We start from the raw sequence: 20064 nt of genomic DNA, 5'->3' as shown, positions 1-20064 counted from the left end.
GAAAAAATCCATTTTCATCAATGGAGTGACACTAGGTATATCACACTGTAGGGCAGCAGGCTCCATGCTCAGCAGTATTTGGCCAGTGTTGGCATTTTTGTGCTGGTGGTGCCTTTTTTCTTTTTTGTTTTCTTTCTTTTTTTTTTATCTGTCTGTTTGTTTGTTTGTTTTTTAACTTGTAGAACTAGACACCTTAAGAGTATTAAGGTAGTTGGGAAGAATAATGTACATATTAAAATAAATTTAGAGTATGTGTCTTTGATGAAATGAAATGAAGAAAATAGTGAATTACCCACCCAGGTAGAACTTATGAATTTTAAATTGCTCAGTTAACCTTAAGTAAATCCATAAGTAAAAGAAAGAACCATACAGTCTCTTTGGTATTGATGCCCTTGGTTTGGTTTGTCTCATTTCAATATTGCTTTGTGACTATGAAGATGGCTGATGCTTTAGTTGGGCAGAAGACCAAGTCCTCTCCCCTCAGACCCAACACAAGTTTCAATCACTAGATTTCCTCATTGACTGTGAAGAAAGTTCTCTGCTCTTCCTTTCAGCATGGGTCATATCATTTTCCTCACCTTGTTTTCTACTTATTACATCTCTAGTTTGACTTTATATTTCTACCAGAGAAAATAGAATAGATGTGTGCATTTGGATGATCCATGCAAACAGAAGGCTTCAGTGAGTCAGATTTGTAGATGGCAGAGACAATTATGGGATAATTCAATGATGTAATCATGCTTGTTCTTATACTCAAACTTTTAAACTGATGATTTCCTGATGTAATTTAGCTTCATCTCTTTGCCTATGTTTATTTTCTTTGACATTTAGCACTGCAGACTCTCTTCACAGTGCTTAACCAGCTAGCAGAATAAAAACTGATATTCCAAACCTTTCTCAAGATTTTTGTCATTGTGGAAAGTAAACTGATAGAACTTAAAGGAGCTCTTATCTCTCCCTTTTCCTCTCTCTTCCTCTCTTCCTCTGTCTCTGGGGTACCTCTCCCCCTTTCCATCTCTCCCCATGCTCACATAATAAACTTCTCTACATTATTAAAATAAAGAAGAAATTAAAGGATAAAAGGGATTGAAATTTGAGGACATTGTCACCTGGTTATTTGGTTTGCATTGACAAAGCAAAACCACCACAGTGACCATCATGGGAAAGTAAGGCTGATCACCTCGTAGATTTCAGGAAACAAAGAAACAGACAGGAAAAGTCAGTACTACATATACTTTCTAAAATACACTACCTAGTGACATATGCTTCCAACTGAGCCCAATATCTAATTCCAATTCCATGTGAACTTACTGATTGATTAACACACTGTTGACAACCCCATGAACCAATCATCTCACCATAGTACTATTAGAAAAATATTAAAGCCTTTGCACAAGTATCTTCTAATCCATCCACCCCCTGTGAAAAACTATTTCTCAATAAAGTAAGTTGGTTATTAAATTAATAATCTTTCATTAAACTATGTTTCAACATATTCTGAGAAAAATACAAACAATGGGACTAAATAATGATAAATTATGTGCACCTATTCATTTCAGATCAGGGATGAACTGGCTAAAGGAAAATATATCAGAAAACAAGTTCTCCAAAAATTTTCATAATACTAATATGACCGATTTTGACCTATAGACATAAGAGAAAAGTAAAATATAATAAAATATAAGAAATAGTAAAATCGTGATGAGGGTAGATGTGCACCAAGAAATTATTTCAGTATTTCTCCTATATAGCCACTTTCATTTTCTCACTTAGCCACTAATTTTCAGAGTAAGAATTGATTTTCCACACCTGCATTAGACTCTTTGTCACTGTGGCATAATATTCTGAAAGAACTTAAAGGATAAAAGACTCATTTTTGCTTGTGGTTTCAGAACTTTGAGTACATAGTCAGCTGGTCATACATAGTCAATATGATATCCAAACACTCTTTATAGAAAATAAAATTCTCATCCTCAAAGGATTCCTACCATCACTCTTCCTTCAACATGCACATTGTTATTTTTCTACCATTTATATGTTTATTAGTGTAAGGGGCCAAGTTAGAAGAGATATGTTTTTCTTTCATATCTGGACTGGACTTTACTGACAACATGGAGAAAACCAGTGTCCAGGGAGTAGTCAATGCTTCACTTTCATTTCAGGGGAATAAGTTTCATTAACTTTCATGTAGCCTATGTGCCTCACAACAAAATCTTTTTCAGCATTCCTTATTTCATTTCTCCCCCACAGCCAGATGCATGCAATAGGTTCTGGGATGGAAACTTGCTCCTTCCCAGCCAGTCTGGTGTTCTTGGTTTGTCACATATCTGGCCTTTGACATGCCAAGAATTGAAACACTGATCATGTAATATTTGTGATCTGTTTCTGGAGTGTTGTGCCACACTTGGTGCACCTCTTGGTGCAAGGGTCGTCAAAGTAGGTTTAATGAAATAAACACAGAATGGAATAGAGAATAGAAATAAAGAATAAAACAATAATTATCTCCATTGGTCAACTCTTTCAAAGTAATCATTTTGTACTTTATGTTTATAAACAATATATTTGACCCTATTGAGAATAATTTGAGGGGAGTGCAAAAGTATAATCTTACTAAACCATTAAATCTGAATGTTGAGTTTTGTTACTCAAAAATGTGTTCAATCAGCATGGCTGAGACCCAAATTGATATATGTTTCTACCTGACACATTGTTTACGAGTTTCTATGAATGGATCTATAATAGGCAAAATAAAAATGTATGTTAGGATTGTTATATACTTTACTGTCTAAAAGTATATTATATTTATCTCAATTTTTTAAATGCAAAGACATTCTGTAATGCATGTAGTTATGACACTAAAGTCTTAAAAGTATAATTTAAAACTAGGTTTCACAGACTATTTGGAATGAAGATAAATAATTGCTCTGTAAATCTAATGATACTTTGTTTATTTTCTCTGTAAAGAAGTCAGAGACATTATGAGAAAGTGGCACAGATACAGGCTAGCTCTGGGAAAAAGAATATGTTCTTATAACAATAAATGGACATTGCATAGTGATATACAAAAATGGGTGAGCAGGCTAAAAATCAGTCTTAGATGAATAAGATGTGATTAGGATTGAGTCCCAAGTTTTAAATACATATATATGTATCACATAAAATTATTAAAATAACCATATCAAATAGAAAATAAAGACAGTAAACTTCTAACCCCTTCCCAGACCTAGCCAATGGACAGGACATTCTCCACCATTGAATGGAGACTGGCAGCTGGCTTTCACATGAACTCTGGAGCTCCATTTCTGACCACGTTGCCTTGATGGAGGAGGCCTGGTGGCACTTAGAGGAAGGATAACAGGTCACCAAGAAGAGACTCAATACCCTATAAGCATATACAGGGGGAGGAGGTCCCCCTCAGTCACAGACATAAGGGAGGGGAGTAGAGGAGAAATGGGAGGGAGGGAGGGAAGAATGGGAGGATACAAGGGATGGGCTAATAATTGAGATGTAATATGAATAAATTAATAATATAAAAAACATATCTATTGATATATAATCAAATATTAATTATAAACAACTATATAATATATTATAATTATATTTAAATACAAATATATTAAATAATTATGTTAATTAATACACATACAACACGTACATGTGCATGTGCACTTGTGCATCTGTATGTGTATTAATACACATGCCAAAGCACATGAATGAAACTCAGAAAACTTTCTATGGTATTGGTTCTCTTCTTCCAATTTGTGGATCATAGGAATCAATCTCAGGACATCAAGGACAAGCTCCTCTGCCACACTGAGCCATCTTGCCAGCCTGAACTTCCAGCTTTTCTTTAACTATGTGTCTATTGTCTATTATTGTTCTAATACCCACTTTCTACAAAGGAACCATTTCTTTCCTAATCCTCATTGTAGGGTTGAGGTCAGTTCAGAGATAGGGTAAGACTGATGATGAGAAAAAATGGCTGCTTCTTCATCTCTTTTTTAAGCCATGTCAAAAATAGCCTTGAATCTAAGTTGCACATCAAAATGGCATGTCAAATATTAGTGTTATCAAAAAGACTTTATCAAAGAACATGTATAGGTCAAAAGGGTCCTATCAAAATGTCATGTACACATGAAACTCTTCAAATCACAATCACAGAAGGAGTCTTAGACTTCTTAAGATGAGTGAGAATTTCAGATGACACCAAAGGGGACCAGAGAGTAAATGTGGAGTATAAAGCTATTATGGAGGTGAGGAAGGTAGAAGACTGAAAATAAGCTGATGTATCCCTTAATCACTTTGTTTGGCCTATAACTAACAGGAAGCCAACTACAAATATGTTTAAGTTTCCCTTTTATCAAAATTTCTTTCTTAGCCCTAAAAAAGTATCATATTAGTCACTAGCCAAGATGGTAAGGCTGTTTCCAACTATCCTGAAATGTAGTGTCTCTCCAGAGTAGCAATTCAAATGCATATCAATCAGATATAAAGCACTTAGTGAGAATGAAATGTAATACAATTTTCTTCTAAAGATGAAATTCACTTTAAGAAAATCTTAATAGAAATGAAGATAATTTATTTTTTTCAAATAAAAATATAGCTTCCAAGTGGTTCAGTTTGAAACAAGAATAACCAAGGGTATCTTTGCCTTTCAGAAACAAGATATAGTAGAGTAGCTAATGACACTTCTATTCATAATTCCAGAGTCCTAAAATTAAAGAGAATTCTGACTCCTAACTTATGGTTTGGTTTTATCTTAATCACCTCCATTTACTATGTGAAGACGAAATGGTGCTCAGAGAAGCAAAATAGTGTAAGGCTTTTTGGAAAGGGTGTGAGAGATGTGAGAGATTTACTACAATCATGATATTTATGATAAAGAATATTTCTGTGAGGAATATTTCAATATATTTTTAACATCAACAGTATGACCTCTTTGCCAATATGTGAATGTAGTCCTATGATATATGTAAGATACCATTGATTTTTTTTCAAATAATATTACATATTTACTAGACTCTGCCTTTATCTTTCAAGAACATCTAAATCCCCATCCGCCATCCCTAGTAGCAACAACCTTAAAATAGGGTAGTTTTTAAATGTTTGGTTTACATATTAACTTTACATTTCCTATATTTTTCTCAATCCATTTAAAATATTTACAGCTTATTAGCATTTATATATGAAGAAAGAATTACAATTACCTTCACTGATGGTGTTGTTGTCCATAGTTGAGGTTGCTCTCAGCGCTAACTACAATTGATTCATGAGAATGCCTTCTGTGGTATATTATGTGTGCTGAGAAATAAGCCTCTTGTGCTAAACAACACTTTTATGAGGAAAGAATAAAAAGAAATCTTTATCTCGACACTAACAGTTGGAGGAAATCCTCCCAACTCAAACTAGTGACATAACTAACCCTGCTTAATTATCAGCAGAAAAAAAATACAAGATTTTTAAAATACTCATTTCTTAAATTCTTAGTCAAATAGACAATACTTTTACAAGGAAAACAGCCTGTTATTTATTTTAGACTAAGATTATTGAAAAAGACATTGGGAATATTGTCTAGTGGTCAAGTTTTAGACTAGATTACATGAGGCACTGGACTCAAACAGAAGTCCAGGAAAAAACAAATAGCAATAATGCCATCAATTGTATTCTCTTTAAAAAGATAGTTATAGATTCTCTGTCACTTTTATAGTCCTCTATATTTTATTTGCTCTCATTATTTTTTTTTCAGTCAGGACTTTTCACTTGGACAACAGATGCAGTAGTGGAAGAATAATACATATTCTTCATGAAAATAGGTGCTAAGCACATAAATAAAGGATATACTGCTGTTCTATAGCCACTGGAGAAAAAGATTGAGGGAACAATAAGAAAATAATTCTCTCCTATAGCTCTCAAAATTACATGTAAATAAAAAGATAAATTTTCTTTATATTGGCCTCAAATGAGACATTTCCTATTAAGTAAAATTATGAAACTTCACACTCCATGTTTTTCTTTAGAAAGAAGTCATTTTCTTTGTAACATTTAACTGAATAAGTAAGGCACATTAAGAAACATTAGGTATATCTGATGCCAAATTAAATGTGCCTTATTCTGAAGAATTTGGAAACACTGTGATAGAATCTAAAGTAAATCTAAAAGTAAATGGAGCTCAAAAGAGGGACCCAACCCCAAACACCTATGAACTCATCTCACAAACATCACATATGTAACATGCATTTATATCCTCATAACCAATTGGGTTCACCCTTTGTTACTGTATCACAAACATGTGAGAATACATCATAGAACACTAATGATGCCCAACATTGTGTTTTTATGATAGAAAATGAGCTAGTTATTGATTATTGGTTGTCTTCGGAGAGAATTGACATTTTAGGAGAGAATATAACTTTTACTCAGACTGGCTTGCAACTCATCATGAAGTTCCAGGTGACAAATATCCTACTTCAAATACTCAAATGTTGGATGCTCAATTTCCTTATAAAAGCAAATTTCTGTTTACAACTATTACTCCAACAATATTTAAAATATTTTCCTAATCAAAAATTAGATAAGATCAATCTTTAAACTGTGTTTGGGTATTTGCCCTTTTCACATGGCATGGTGTGGCTTACTCCTGGTTTTAGAGACATTGAAAATTAACCCAGAATATTGTTCACCACAATTTGTATAGGAAGCTGAAGGGCCATGGTGAAATGGATGGAAAGCCAGATTACTCAGTTAAACTCTACACTTCTTTGCCACACAACATGTCCTCCTCGCCTCCTGCATTGAATTCATCAATTTATGACATAGTTAATAAGAATGAACATCCCTCCTTTTACATTCGTATTAATTACTTATATAGGTTATGCTAAGAATAGCAAGCTAGCTTTCAGTTGTTTCTTTTGTTGTTGTGTTCCATCTTTAATCCATGGTGGTCTGATAAGATGCAAGGGATTATTTTGATTTTCTTGTATCTGTTGAGGTTTGCTTTGTGATCAAGTATGTGGTCAGTTTTGAAGAAGGTTCCATGAGATGCTGATGGAGTTGAAGACCAGATATCTTAGTTTTACAATGAAGCTTAGTTGCTTAAGGGTTAAGAATGTTTTAGGTCTACATGGATGTTTTAAGTTGGTGATGACAAGATGTGATGGAGATTGATGTACATTCATAATTTTAGATACAACAAAATAGGAAAGAAGTTTTCTTCAAAGCTGTCAAATACAAATAGCGAAAACACTGAGAATATAACATTTATGTAATTTCTGATTGTGTCATGGGTCTTCTTGCTATAAGTAGGTTTTTGTATATATGTGTAACAATATAAATGTATATGTAAAAATTTTTTAAATGAAAAGAAAAAAAGAATAGCAAGCACATCAGTCCTATCCCTGCCCTATTCAATTTATTTTTTAATTCTTTCTGATATTACAATATAATTACACAATTTTCCCTTTCCCCTTACTTTCTCCAATTCTCCTTACACCCTACATTCCTCTCTTTAAAATTAATGGCCTCTGTTTTACATTAATTGTTATTACCCACGTTTACACATATAGGTATATACATATATATTCCTAATTATTTTGGCTTCAGGCTCACTTGGAACTTAAGACGTATGATGCGTGCCATCAGTGATCAGAGAAAAAATAAAACATATGTCACAGAAATACAATACCATATGTTTATTGGTGTGAAATTAAAGCCATGTTTCCAGGCTCATACTAAATTTTAATTTTTCTAATTATCATTGAAAGAGTGGTATGCATCAGAGGAGAATAAATGAGCATAATTAAGACATCTTCAGTGTCATCACCTGATGAATGGATAATGTAGTGTATTTACACAATAAAATATAATTCAACTGTTATAAAAGAAATTATGAAGTTCATGGAGCTAGAAAAAAATCATCCTGAGTGAGATAAAAAAAAATTCAAGAAAAGAAACAATGGCATGTTTTCTCCTTTATGTGGATGTTAGCCTTTAAGCTTTTGATATGTGTGCTGCAAGCCATATAACTACAGAGGCTAGATCTGAACAGGGAGTCTTTGTTTACTGCATACATTGTCCTTGGTTGGTGCAAAAGTTTGTGCAGCCTCCCCCCCCCACCATGTCCAAATCTTTTTGACTTGATGGTCTTTCTGTGGGGCTCCTGAGCCTTCCGTGTCCTTCAATCCACCACCCATTCTTCCATATATTGTTATATCTGCACATGGAGTCCAGCAGCTTGTCCAAGCATCTGTGCAGATCACTCACTGGGTGGAGTCACTTAGAGGACATCTATGTTGGGCTAATATCTACTTATAATTAAGAATATACCATATGTGTCTTTCTGGGTCTGAGTTACTTCATTCAGGATGATAATTTTCTAGTCTCATCCATTTGTTTGCAAATTTCAAGATGTCCATTGTGTAAATGTACCACAGTTTCTTTCTCCATTCTTTAAATGAAGGACATGTAGCTTGTTTCCAGATTCTGCATATTACAAATAAGGTTGCTATGGACATAGTTGAGCAAATGTCCTATTTTATGGTGGAGCATCTTTTGGGTATATGCCCAAGAGTGGTATACCTGTGTCTGGCTGTAGCACTATTGCCAATTTTCTGTGTTTTTCCAAAGCCAGAGAGGAGACAACCATCTTAAATTTCACAATACTATGGTTTTGTACACACACTTATTCCTACCCTTCTAAAATGCTGGCTTTGGTCTCATGACCAAATTCTGCTCAGTTTACATATACCATATTTTCTTTGTCTATCACATTTATTTCATTATCCTGAGAACTGAGAGCAGTTTATCTCCCTGATTTTCTTCATTTAGATCAGTGTATCCCTTCAAATCTATATCAAGCCATTACCTACTAAGATATCCATAGCCTCATTGATTCCCCCATCTGAACATGGTAATGTTAGCTTTTACAGGTATAGACAAAGTGCAGTTGATATTAAATTCAGTCTATATTTATCAATGATATATATTAATAAATTACCTTTGAGTCAACAAGGTGGATAAGTGGTAAAAAGGCAATTGCCTCTGAACCTGACACCCTGACTTCAACCATATATACCAACCTTTATGGTGGAAAGAGAAAATTGACTCCTGAAAGTTGTCCTTTGTCCTCTATTTGTGTCAGTTTCATTACACACACACACACACACACACACACACACACACACACACACAGAGAGATACACACACACACACAAACAAACACATTTTTCTAATTAATAAAAACTATTCAAGAAACAGAAACAGAGAAAAATAAGATTATGTGTTAATAGGATAATGAATGTGATCTGATAAGAGCCTTGCAGAAACCTACCATGTATTTTTTGCTAAGATAAATGGTTCATTATCTGTGATTTATTGTTAATAGTCACTTTATAATATAATTATCATTAATAACACGAGCTGCAGAGTGTTGTATAGAGTAGAGAAAAGAATTTTTATCAAAAGTCTTTATCAACTATGAACCTCAGATATCATAGTGCCAAAAAACAGGCAAGTACATACTATTATAGGGATCGGGTCAAGTCTGTATCACTGGTAACCAACCATTCTCTAAACAGCTTGGAAGTTGATTCTACAATTCATTTCTGGTACTGCAAACCTAATAAAATCTATGGCTGGGAAGGTTATAGACCCTAGTGGGAAAACTCTTGCAATTCTATTGTTTACCTGAACAGACAGAATATGCCAATGCAATTGTCTTTTAAATAACTGTTATTATTAACATTAATAGTAATATGTATGCTACTTCTAGCTTTGGTCACCAAAAGCTCCCATTTGTACTAGATAATGATAACTGCAGAGACTCATAACTGGTCAAAATGGTGAGAATTCTCAACCATAAGTGGGAGTCCACCTCAAGAGAACACAATGAAAGATAAGAGAGAAATACCATGAGATGATGGATTTGAGAAGAGGGGAACACCTATTCATTGCTGGTGGTGTGAAAACTGTAGCAGCCATTCTGGAAACCAGTGTGGTGTTTCCTCCAAAAGCTAAAAATAGATCTACACATGACCCAGAAATATAATACTGTGCTGATAGTTTTATGGCAACTTGATATAAGCTAGAGTCATCAGAAAGAAGGAGCCCTCAGTTAAGAAAAATAAACTTGGTGGTAGGCAAGCCTACAGTAAGCTGATACTTTCTCAGACCTGACAGGGGCATGAATAATAACACAGAGACTTTTATGTAGTTAGAAGCTTAGGCTTTTAGCTGCTGCAGATTCCCATCTACTGTCTAAATTTGTCCCAGCTAATCTCACCTATGGCATGGCTATCTCTCTGCTCCCAACCACATCTGTCTGCTCTCTTCTATGTGTACATCCAAATCTTCAGCATTTATTTTCTTCTCCCAGAGTCCCTCTTTCTTCCAGATGTTCTCTCCTCCACTTCCTACTCTCACTATTGGCCATCGGGGCTTTATTACAACCAATCAGCAACAAGGGAAACCCTGACACATCTCTTTGGTTGCGTAAGGCACTGAAAGTTGTTACAAATAGGAAAAAAAGATGGGCCATAAAAATTACAATAAAAAATTCCTTCCAGCACTTAGGTCTCTGCCAGTACAGAATTAACAATTGAAAATACAGACACATTTTTTGTTTGTTTGTTTGTGAGCCTAGCATTTAAGGGCTGATCCATCTCACAAATAAGGCTATTTTTAATTCATTGGTATAGAATTTTGTATATAGATGTAAAATAAGTTTAATTTTGATACAGTGGTATAGAATTCAATTTGAAGATTATTCTTCATGTAATATATGTATGCAAGATATACTATGTATAATATATAATATATATTCTAATGTGAGGTCTTGTACCCATACAACTCAATTACAATGCAAGGTTTACTTCCAATACTTTCAAAGTGCTATTGCAAACTGTTTAGGATAATTAAGTAATCCGACTTAATTGTTAGTTGATGAACTCATGGTCATGTTAATTTTTATCACAAGAATATACATCCTTGGTTTAAAAGATAGATATGACTCTATAGATAGATAAGGTAAAATAGATAAGGTCTTCAAAAACATCGGAGAACTACAGATTATGGCATTGAAAGATGTTTTCTTTTAAGATTTCTTTGACAATAAGACAGGTTAGCTCCTGGCAACACTCAGCCTACCTCTTACCTTATGGAGATACTGTCAAATGTGGCAAACCAGCCACTGGGAAAAATATCCTCATTTCTCCCACAGACATAATTCTGCCTAAAAGTGGGCAAGCCGAGTTGACAGCCAAACTCTGCCAAGATAGAGTAAGCAAGTTCTCGATAGTTCCTGCCTCACATATATGTCTGTCAGGGCCCAATATATTGGGCCAGAAGGCTGAAGATGATGCTCCAATGTTATAGAGAGTTTGAGTGACTGTTCAGGCAGAAAACTGTCTCTGACATCTTCTCTTTTGGGAAGCTGCTAACCTGTATTGCCTGTAAATTCAGGTAATTAAACTTATTCCTTCTCAAGTCTCTGATGGAGTTGAATCCCCATTAGTTCAGTTTTACAATTAAGCTTAGTTGTTTAGGGACTAAAATATTTTTAGGTCTATATAGATGTTCTTAGCTTGATAGAGATGAGATATGATAGATATTGATTTTCTATCAGAATTTTAGACTCGCCAAGGTAGGAAAGATGTTTTCTTCAAGGTTGGCAAATACAAATAGCCAAAACACTATGAATGTAACATTTATATAATTCCTGATTGTTCCATGGTTCTTCTTGCTGTACTAGTTTAGTATATGTCTGTGTGTAATAAAATAAATGCATATGCAAAAATTTTTAAATAAAAAAATGCAGACATATTCTTTCACACAATGTGAAGAAAATTATCCCAACACTATAGAGCATTTTCTTAATTAATTTTTGATACGGAGGGAGTTGATTGCCCATTGTGGGTTCCACCATTCTTGGGCTGATGGCCTTGCATTCTAAAAGGAAACTGGTTGAGCAAGCCATGACGAGCAAGCCAGTAAATAAGAGTCCTTCATAGCCTCTGCCTCAGCTCTTGCCTCTAGGTTTCCACCCAGCTTAAGTTCCTGTATTGGCTTCATTCATTGCATTGTAACTAGGGATATGTATGAAAAATAAAGCCTTTGCTCCTTAAGCTGCTTTTTATCATGGTGTTTCATCACTGTAATATAAATACTAATGAAGACAGACACGTTCCATAGGCTCTATATCCTACTAGAGAGACACTTGCTCTACCATGGTCATTGCTGCTTTATTCCCCTTTAAAATCCTATATGTTTCTTTTCATAAGTAAGTTGAAGCATTACCTACACTGTCTCTGGAACATTAAAAATATCACATAATTTATTGTTTTTGTCAGAAAACTCAATATTTAGAATGAACTAAATCAAAGTAAAGAAAATCAGATTCTCATTGCTTTCTAAATAATCTTTAATGAGATCTTAACTGTCTCCCATGTGATATTAGTTACCTTTATCATTACTGTTGACAGGATTTCTGACAGAAAGTAACAATAAAAACAGTTTTATTTTGTTTCAAAGTTTGAATATACTGATTCATGGCATGTCTGAGTTGGGAAAAGTAATAAATGCTGGTACTCAGCTACGTGGTTCCTTTTTCTTATTAATCCAGTCTACAACCCTAGTCCTTGGGATAGTGTCCAACACACTCTCAAGGTGGATTTTCATTCCTCATTAAAACACTTCTGTAAGCATCTTCAAACAATCAAAAATGTGACCATTAATGTCCTGGAAGTCTCTTATTCTCATCCAACTGAAACATGAAATAGCCATGTATAAAGGGACAAAAAAAAAAAAAAAAAATGAGCTTAAAGGTGAAGAAGCAAAATGAATAAGTATTTGCAAGTGGAGATAAGCTTTTAGTACTCTGAAATGTATGTATTTATTTTCACCATTTAAAAATTCAGATGAATATTATAATATGAATTTTCTTTAATTATACCAAAATATTCCATGTACTATATTCTTTTAAATATTAGGTAAAGTTTTAAAAGCTTTTTTTTTTAAATAGCATTTTATTTTTATTTGGAGTTATATAGTTAATCAAAGTGTGTGTGTGTGTGTGTGTGTGTGTGTGTATGTGTGTGTATGAGTGTGTGTGTATGGGTGTGTGTGTGTATGGGTGTGTGTGTATGGGTGTGTGTGTATGGGTGTGTGTGTGTGTGTATGGGTGTGTGTGTGTGTGGGTGTGTGTGTATGGGTGTGTGGGTGTGGGTGTATATGTGTGTATGGGTGTGTGTGTGTGAATGGGTGTGTGTGTGTATGGGTGTTTGTGTTTGTGTGTGTGTGGGTGTGTTTGTATGGGTGTGTGTGTGTGAATGAGTGTGTGTGTGTGTATGGGTGTGGGTGTGTGGGTGTGTGTGTGGGTGTGTGTATGGGTGTGTGTGTGTGTGTATGGGTGTATGTGTATGGGTGTGTGTGGGTGTGTGTGTATGGGTGTGTGAGATATTAAATGAGGACATTTTAACCTGAAAATTATTGTATTTGTTGCCTGGAAAACGCATGCAATAAAAGCATTGACCAAGACCCTATTTAGAAGCCAGTGGTATAATGCTAGATTAGACATGAACTAAGTTTATCGGAAGCATCCAGCGGATTGTTAGGAATAATCAGCTGTGATGTAGCACAGCAGTAATGAATTATAGGATACTATTCAAGTATTATATACGTAATGTATTGTCGATGAAATTGTGGAAGAACAAATCTTTCAAGTCAAATTGTGTTACGGCTGTGCCTCTATCAGATTTTACGAATGGATAGAATATCATTTTTATTCATAGTCTTTAAAACAAATCAAAACAGGAAAGGATCCTGGTAACCACCAGTACCCTTTAACAAGTGAACGTATAAATGAACTATGACATATCCATGCAATGAAATATTACCCAGCAGTAGAAAAAATAGTTTTAGGACAAAACAGATCTACAAACTACAAACAAATATTATTATATAAAAAAAGTTCTTTTGAAAAGTTGTATTTTATATTTTCTTCATGTGATACTGTGAAAAAATAAAAATATTGAGACATGATAAAAAAAATTAGTGATTATTGGGGTTCCAGGAAAGGAGGCAAGTTGTACAGATTAAACAAAATGTATTCTTAGAGCAGCAAAGCTGTTTTGTAATTAACTGGGATGAACAACTCATACTGTATATTTGCTCAGATTCATAAACTATCCCAGCACGAAGAGGAACCAGTAATATTTTTTAAGTTATGATATCATTTGAAACCTTAACAGTCTTGAAGAAAGCTAGAAAATTGCATCAAGAGAATCAAAGGGTGTATGAGTGCATGCTAACTCAATAGAGCCATTAAGAAAAATGAGACGGCCTTACGATGTGGATGTTTGGCTTAATGCCAAAGCAGAGGAACAGCACATTATACTACAGGTGATAAAGTTTTGTTCCAAAACAGGTGTGGACTCACAGATGTCATGCATTTGTCTATGTATCCTGGATACAAAACATCAGTGACAAGCATGGCAGACAATAGGAGACAGATGTCTTAGCATTGGAATAGAAATTTACATATAGAGGAGGAAAGCACATAACAATGAGTTAAATTTTGAGGAGGCATGAACTTAGTTTTCACTCAATCTAAATATCAATCTAAATAATTATAAATATTTACACAACTTGTATGTATTTACATGTATATACATATGCTTTCTTGCACTGTTAGTGGAGAGAAACTGCTATCCCTGTAGAAACAATATATCTAAAATCTCAATCTTGTTTTCCAGTTCCGCTCTCCAATAAAGGAAACCAGACTCCTATGATAGAGATATGCTTCTAAATAATTCACTATATTGATATAAAAATATCGGGATAGCCTATAGCACTTTTGGGATACAAGAAAATGAAGTGATCAATAGCAAACCAAACTGACTGAGAGTATATATAATGAATACAGTAAACAATTGAACAAATTCCCAATCTCAAACCATAGAAACAATTTCAGCCAAAACAAGCATATAAATACATTTAAAAAATAGTGTAAGAATGCAATATAAACCAAATATCTAGAGATATAACACTGACATATAGTTTGCCAAATGAGTAAACAAAGAAAGACTGTGTTCATTTGCATAATAGTTCAAAATAGATATGCTGTAATGGCTTCCCTTCAAATAATTCATTGTGGAAATGGGAGTGCAAAACAGCATTTACAGCTGAGAAACTTTGCAATTACTACCTTAGCCAGTCATAGCCAATAGAGACACCTGACACCTGACTTAAAGGCACTCTTCCTCGGGGCAAAGCTCATAAAATTGGTTATCTAGTCCCAAATGATCAGCCCTGAAAACATATATACGATTAACATTATACAGACCGAACAGATTATATTCAATAAATATATGCATATACATGTACATATATACATGCAATAACAATTAGTGAAAAAAGAGGTGATGAATTTGAAGGAAAGCATGGAGGGGCATATTGAAGTGTTTATAAGGAGAAAAGGAAAAGATGTTACACTGCTATTATAATTCCAAAAACATAAAAAAATAATATTTAGCCATAAAGTGATAGAAGTACCAACTTAACTCCTCTGGCTTGCCTCTTATATATTCAGAACAATGAAATAATCTATCATAATTCATCAGGGAAATTCCAGTGAAGAAGCATCTGCCAAATCATTTACCAGTGCTTCTCTAAATCATCAAGGTCATCAAATCAAGGATTCTTAGAAACTGTGGGGCCCAGAAGGAGTTTAACACAATAAATAAATGTATATGTGCCACAGTAAATGGGCACCTGAAATATGAGGCAATGTCACCTAAAACTAACGAAGCCTCAAGAAACCAAGGTCTTTATTTACTAATATAATATTGGTTGGTTGGTTTTAATATACATGTCCTGTGCCAATGCATGGTATTGGCATAGGAAAAACTGGGAGAGGAGATACGTGGTTTCTGCTTCCTTCTAACGCATTTAGTTCCTTTAAAACATCTACTTAAGTAAAATTTAGGCAACATTAGAATTAATAATGGCTGAAGGAAAATAGGATATTGAGAAAATGAGTCATAGATGCAAAAGACCAGAATGGTTGTCTCTTAAAAGAATATAGGGGCTGCAGCAGGAAAATCAGGGAACAGGGAGAGCTCCCAGAAAAAGAAAAACAAAGAGTAGCTTCAACCTAGCCTGTTGACAACACATGAAATCCTAGCATTGGCAATACTGTGGGGCAGGAAATATGTAAGCTCCAGACAACAGAAATATTTACTCAAAAACAAACAAACTAAAATAAACACTAAATTTAAGAGCCTATGCCAGGGTTAACAGGTGCTGGGTCATGGTTCTGCTGGCTAGAGCCAGGTTCGCTTGACCTAAGATAAAGAGCTACCTGAAAGAAAGGAGCCTCAGTTGATAAAATGCTTCTGTAAGATCTGGCTATGTGGCAATTTTCTTAATAAGTGATTGATGGGGGAGAACCAGGTGCACTGTGATGGTCACCCCTGGCATAGAGGTCCTTAGTTCTGTAAGAATGCAAGCTAAGCAAACCATGAGGAGCAAGCTAAGAAGCAGCAAGCCAGTAAGCAGCACTCCCTCCAGGCCTGAGTTTCTATCCTGACTTCCTTCAGTGTTGTTTGATGAGTATCTCTAAGACATTCTTTCCAATGTTCTGAACTGTTATTCATAATCCATTCTGATCTTTGCATTTGTAACGATTATTTTTAAAGATGCTGCCTGACATACCAATTCTAGTAATCTCACCTCATTTTTTTTATGTAGTCTTGATAAATTACAGTGAATTTCCTCCTCCTTCCCATCACATGGGAACTTACTAGAACATTTGTGTTTCTCCTCTACTCCATGAACCTTCCTCGGTAATGAGACTGCTCAAAGCCCCTGATCACGCTGAGAAGCTAATAAAATCAGTGGTCCCTAAGCGGGTATTAGTTTTATCTGAGCCATTAGGAAGGAGACAATGACAAATACTAATCTCATCCTCTCTGGCATTGTAAACCTGTAACAGTCCCACTAACCAACTTAATTCTCTCCATTTCCAGGCCACCTCATCTCGTATGTCGCTTATCAAAAGTAGTATAAGCTATGGGTCCAAGTCTTCTTTTTTACCGTGGATAAACTTTTTATCTCTTCTGATATTTCAAGTTGCCACGTTAAAAGTATCTTTTTGGAATTGTCTCTAACATCATTAAGAACATAAATACACTTTCTTCAAGTTTTCATATTTTCTTTTGAGTGCTTTCACTTATTTCTCCTTGAGAGGGAGATTGAGTTTCCTTCCGGGACCCGATACCCTCACTGTATCTTTAAGACCTCCATAAGCTCCATCTGAAGTTCACTGTCCTGCTCTGGGAAGGACAGAAGAAGCAAGCTCATGTGCTTCCGAATTAATCTCCTTATCATTCTGTTATTACATTCTCAAGAAGAACACTTTGAAGATTTGTTTCCTGATCAGCCCTTCTTTTTTTTTTTTAACATATTTTATTAATTTATTCATATTATATCTCAATGGTTATCCCATCCCCTGTATCCTCCCATTCCCCCTCCCTCCCATTTTTCCCTTAGTCCTCTCCCCTATGACTGTGCCTGAGGGGGACTTCCTCCCCCTGTATATGCTCATAGGGTATCAAGTCTCTTCTTGGTAGCCTGCTATCCTTCCTCTGAGTGCCACCAGGTCTCCCCATCCAGGGGACGTGATTAAATATGGACTTTCAACCAAAATTAATCAAAAGGGATAAGGAAGGACACTTTCATACTCATCAAAGGTAAAGTCAATCAAGATGACATCACAATTCTGAACATCTATGCTCCCAATAAAAGGGCACCCACATTTGTAAAAGATCTATTAGCGAAGCTTAAACCACACATCCATCCCCACATAATAATAGTGGGAGACTTCAACACCCCACCCTTACTGAAGGATAGGTCATTGAAACAGAAACTAAGCCAAGAAATAACATCATTAACTGCTCAGCCCTTCTTAATCCTTTCTTTTTCTCATTTATATTCTTCTTTTTCTCTTAGTCCTTCCTTCCTTCTCTAACCAATGGCCCAACAGAATTTGAGGCAGCTGTTAATATAGTCCCACTAATATGGGATGAAATGGAACATTTGTAGAAAACAAAAAAAGATGCCATACAGTAAGCAAAAATAGCAATAGGGCAAAAGCTTTTGCTTCAATAATTGAACTTGGACCAACATTTGGTTTAAATGCTTAGAGCTGAAAGCAAATGGAGATTAGTGACAATTTTTAGCACAATACATGAATTGATCATTTGATTTCAGTCTACTGTGAGCTGTCTATTTTGTTTGCAATTTACTGCTACTTTCCTTTTTTTCTTTGTATAGAATTTTTGTAATTTCTGAATTACAAACCTCACTATGCATTATGGAAAACACTTTTATCTATTTGTATATTGTTCTTATTTGTATGGTCTAGTAGAAACACAAACAAATGTTGAATACACACACATATGCAAACAGATCAGATTTTTTCATTTATAACTCAATTTACATGAGTTAGATGAAATTATTTTTTGTTTCAAGTCAATGTATCTTTTTATCTGTTTCTTTCAAATATTTTAAGCTATTGACCTTTGTATTTAAGCCTCTGGTTTTTAGTTATCTTGCATATAAGTGTATGTGTACTTGTAATGTATATCAAATGCCTAATATTTTCTTAAATTATATTAATGTGAAATACTATCACATGATTATTTTCTCTGTCATGTATGTCCAAAAAATGGAAGACAGAGGAAAAAGAAAGAAAAGTTATAAGAGGAAGAAATGAAGGATAAGGAGAGTAAAGAGAGAAAGAGGGGTTAGGTAGGAGTAAGAAGGGTGGGAGGGGAAGGGCCAGGAGAAGGAAGAATAGGAGGATGGGGATAAGGAAAACAGAGAAGTACATTAGGATTACTGTAATTCCCAGAGTTTCTAAATGTGTTTTCAGTCTCATGAGCTAAACAATAATCTAGTAGTACAGTAAGGATAAGAATAGTAACCAGAATGTTAGAGGGAATCAAGTAGATGCAGTGGAAAGTTTTATAATTCTTCTTATATATGTTTCACAATTTAAGTAAATATGTTATTAGGGATTTTATATAGGTATAGAATGTATATTGATGAATTGCCTGCAGACTGTAAGCAACAAAGACTTCATGGGAAAAAAAGCTCATTTGGTCAAATAATATTAGATTATTTTAACTTACCTCCAAAGCATAAATCTAAGTTAAATGAATACATAATGGGATCAAAGCAGATGCTGAGACTCATCGCCAAAATTTGGAGTAGAGTGCAGGGAAGAGTTGGGGGGTAGAAGGAGCTGGAGGGGTACAAGAGCTCCACAAGGAGCCTAATGGAGCCAACAAAACTGGGTCAGGGAGAGGGTGGGGGTCTAGAGAGGGTGGGGGTCTGCAGAGACTGATGTACCAACCAAGGACCATGCATGATAAGGACCTAGATGATCAGATGTAGTCAATAGGCAGCACAGTCTCCTTATGGGTCCCAAAATGTGGAGAGTAGAAGCTACCTCTGACATGGGCTCTCACGGCAACTCATTTATAACTTGCCTATGGCTAGGCAGCTTGCCAAGCCACAGCAGAAGGAGATACAGGCAATCCAGATAAGACTGGATAGGCTGGGGTCAAATGTCAGGGGAGGAGTGTTCCCCATGTCTGAGGACTAGGGGAGGGTAAGGAAGGATGGAGAGATTTACCAGGAGGGGCTGAGGGAGGGGGCTACAATTGGGATGTAAAGTAAATAAATTAAAAATAATAAGTTAAAAAATAAAATAGCAATTGTATTTAACCAAAAAGTTAAACTAGATAACACATTTAAAATAGAATTTCCCAAATATCTAAACTTTATTAGATTGACAGCTAAAATATATCCATAAACTCTCTCCAAAGTATCAACAAAATTATGAATAATTAACTAAAAATAAGAAATGAAAAAGATAAATAAGAATTTCACAGAATAACAGTAAAGATATGTTCAAACTTATCTGTTATCATAAAAAATAGTTAAATGAAAGTAATTGCATCAACATAGAATTCAAGTGTCACCACCCAGTGCTGGCAGCAAATTGTT

The sequence above is a fragment of the Acomys russatus genome, chromosome 15 (assembly GCF_903995435.1).
Source record: "Acomys russatus chromosome 15, mAcoRus1.1, whole genome shotgun sequence".
Taxonomy (NCBI): domain Eukaryota; kingdom Metazoa; phylum Chordata; class Mammalia; order Rodentia; family Muridae; genus Acomys; species Acomys russatus.
Note: the sequence above shows the minus strand (reverse complement) of the source record.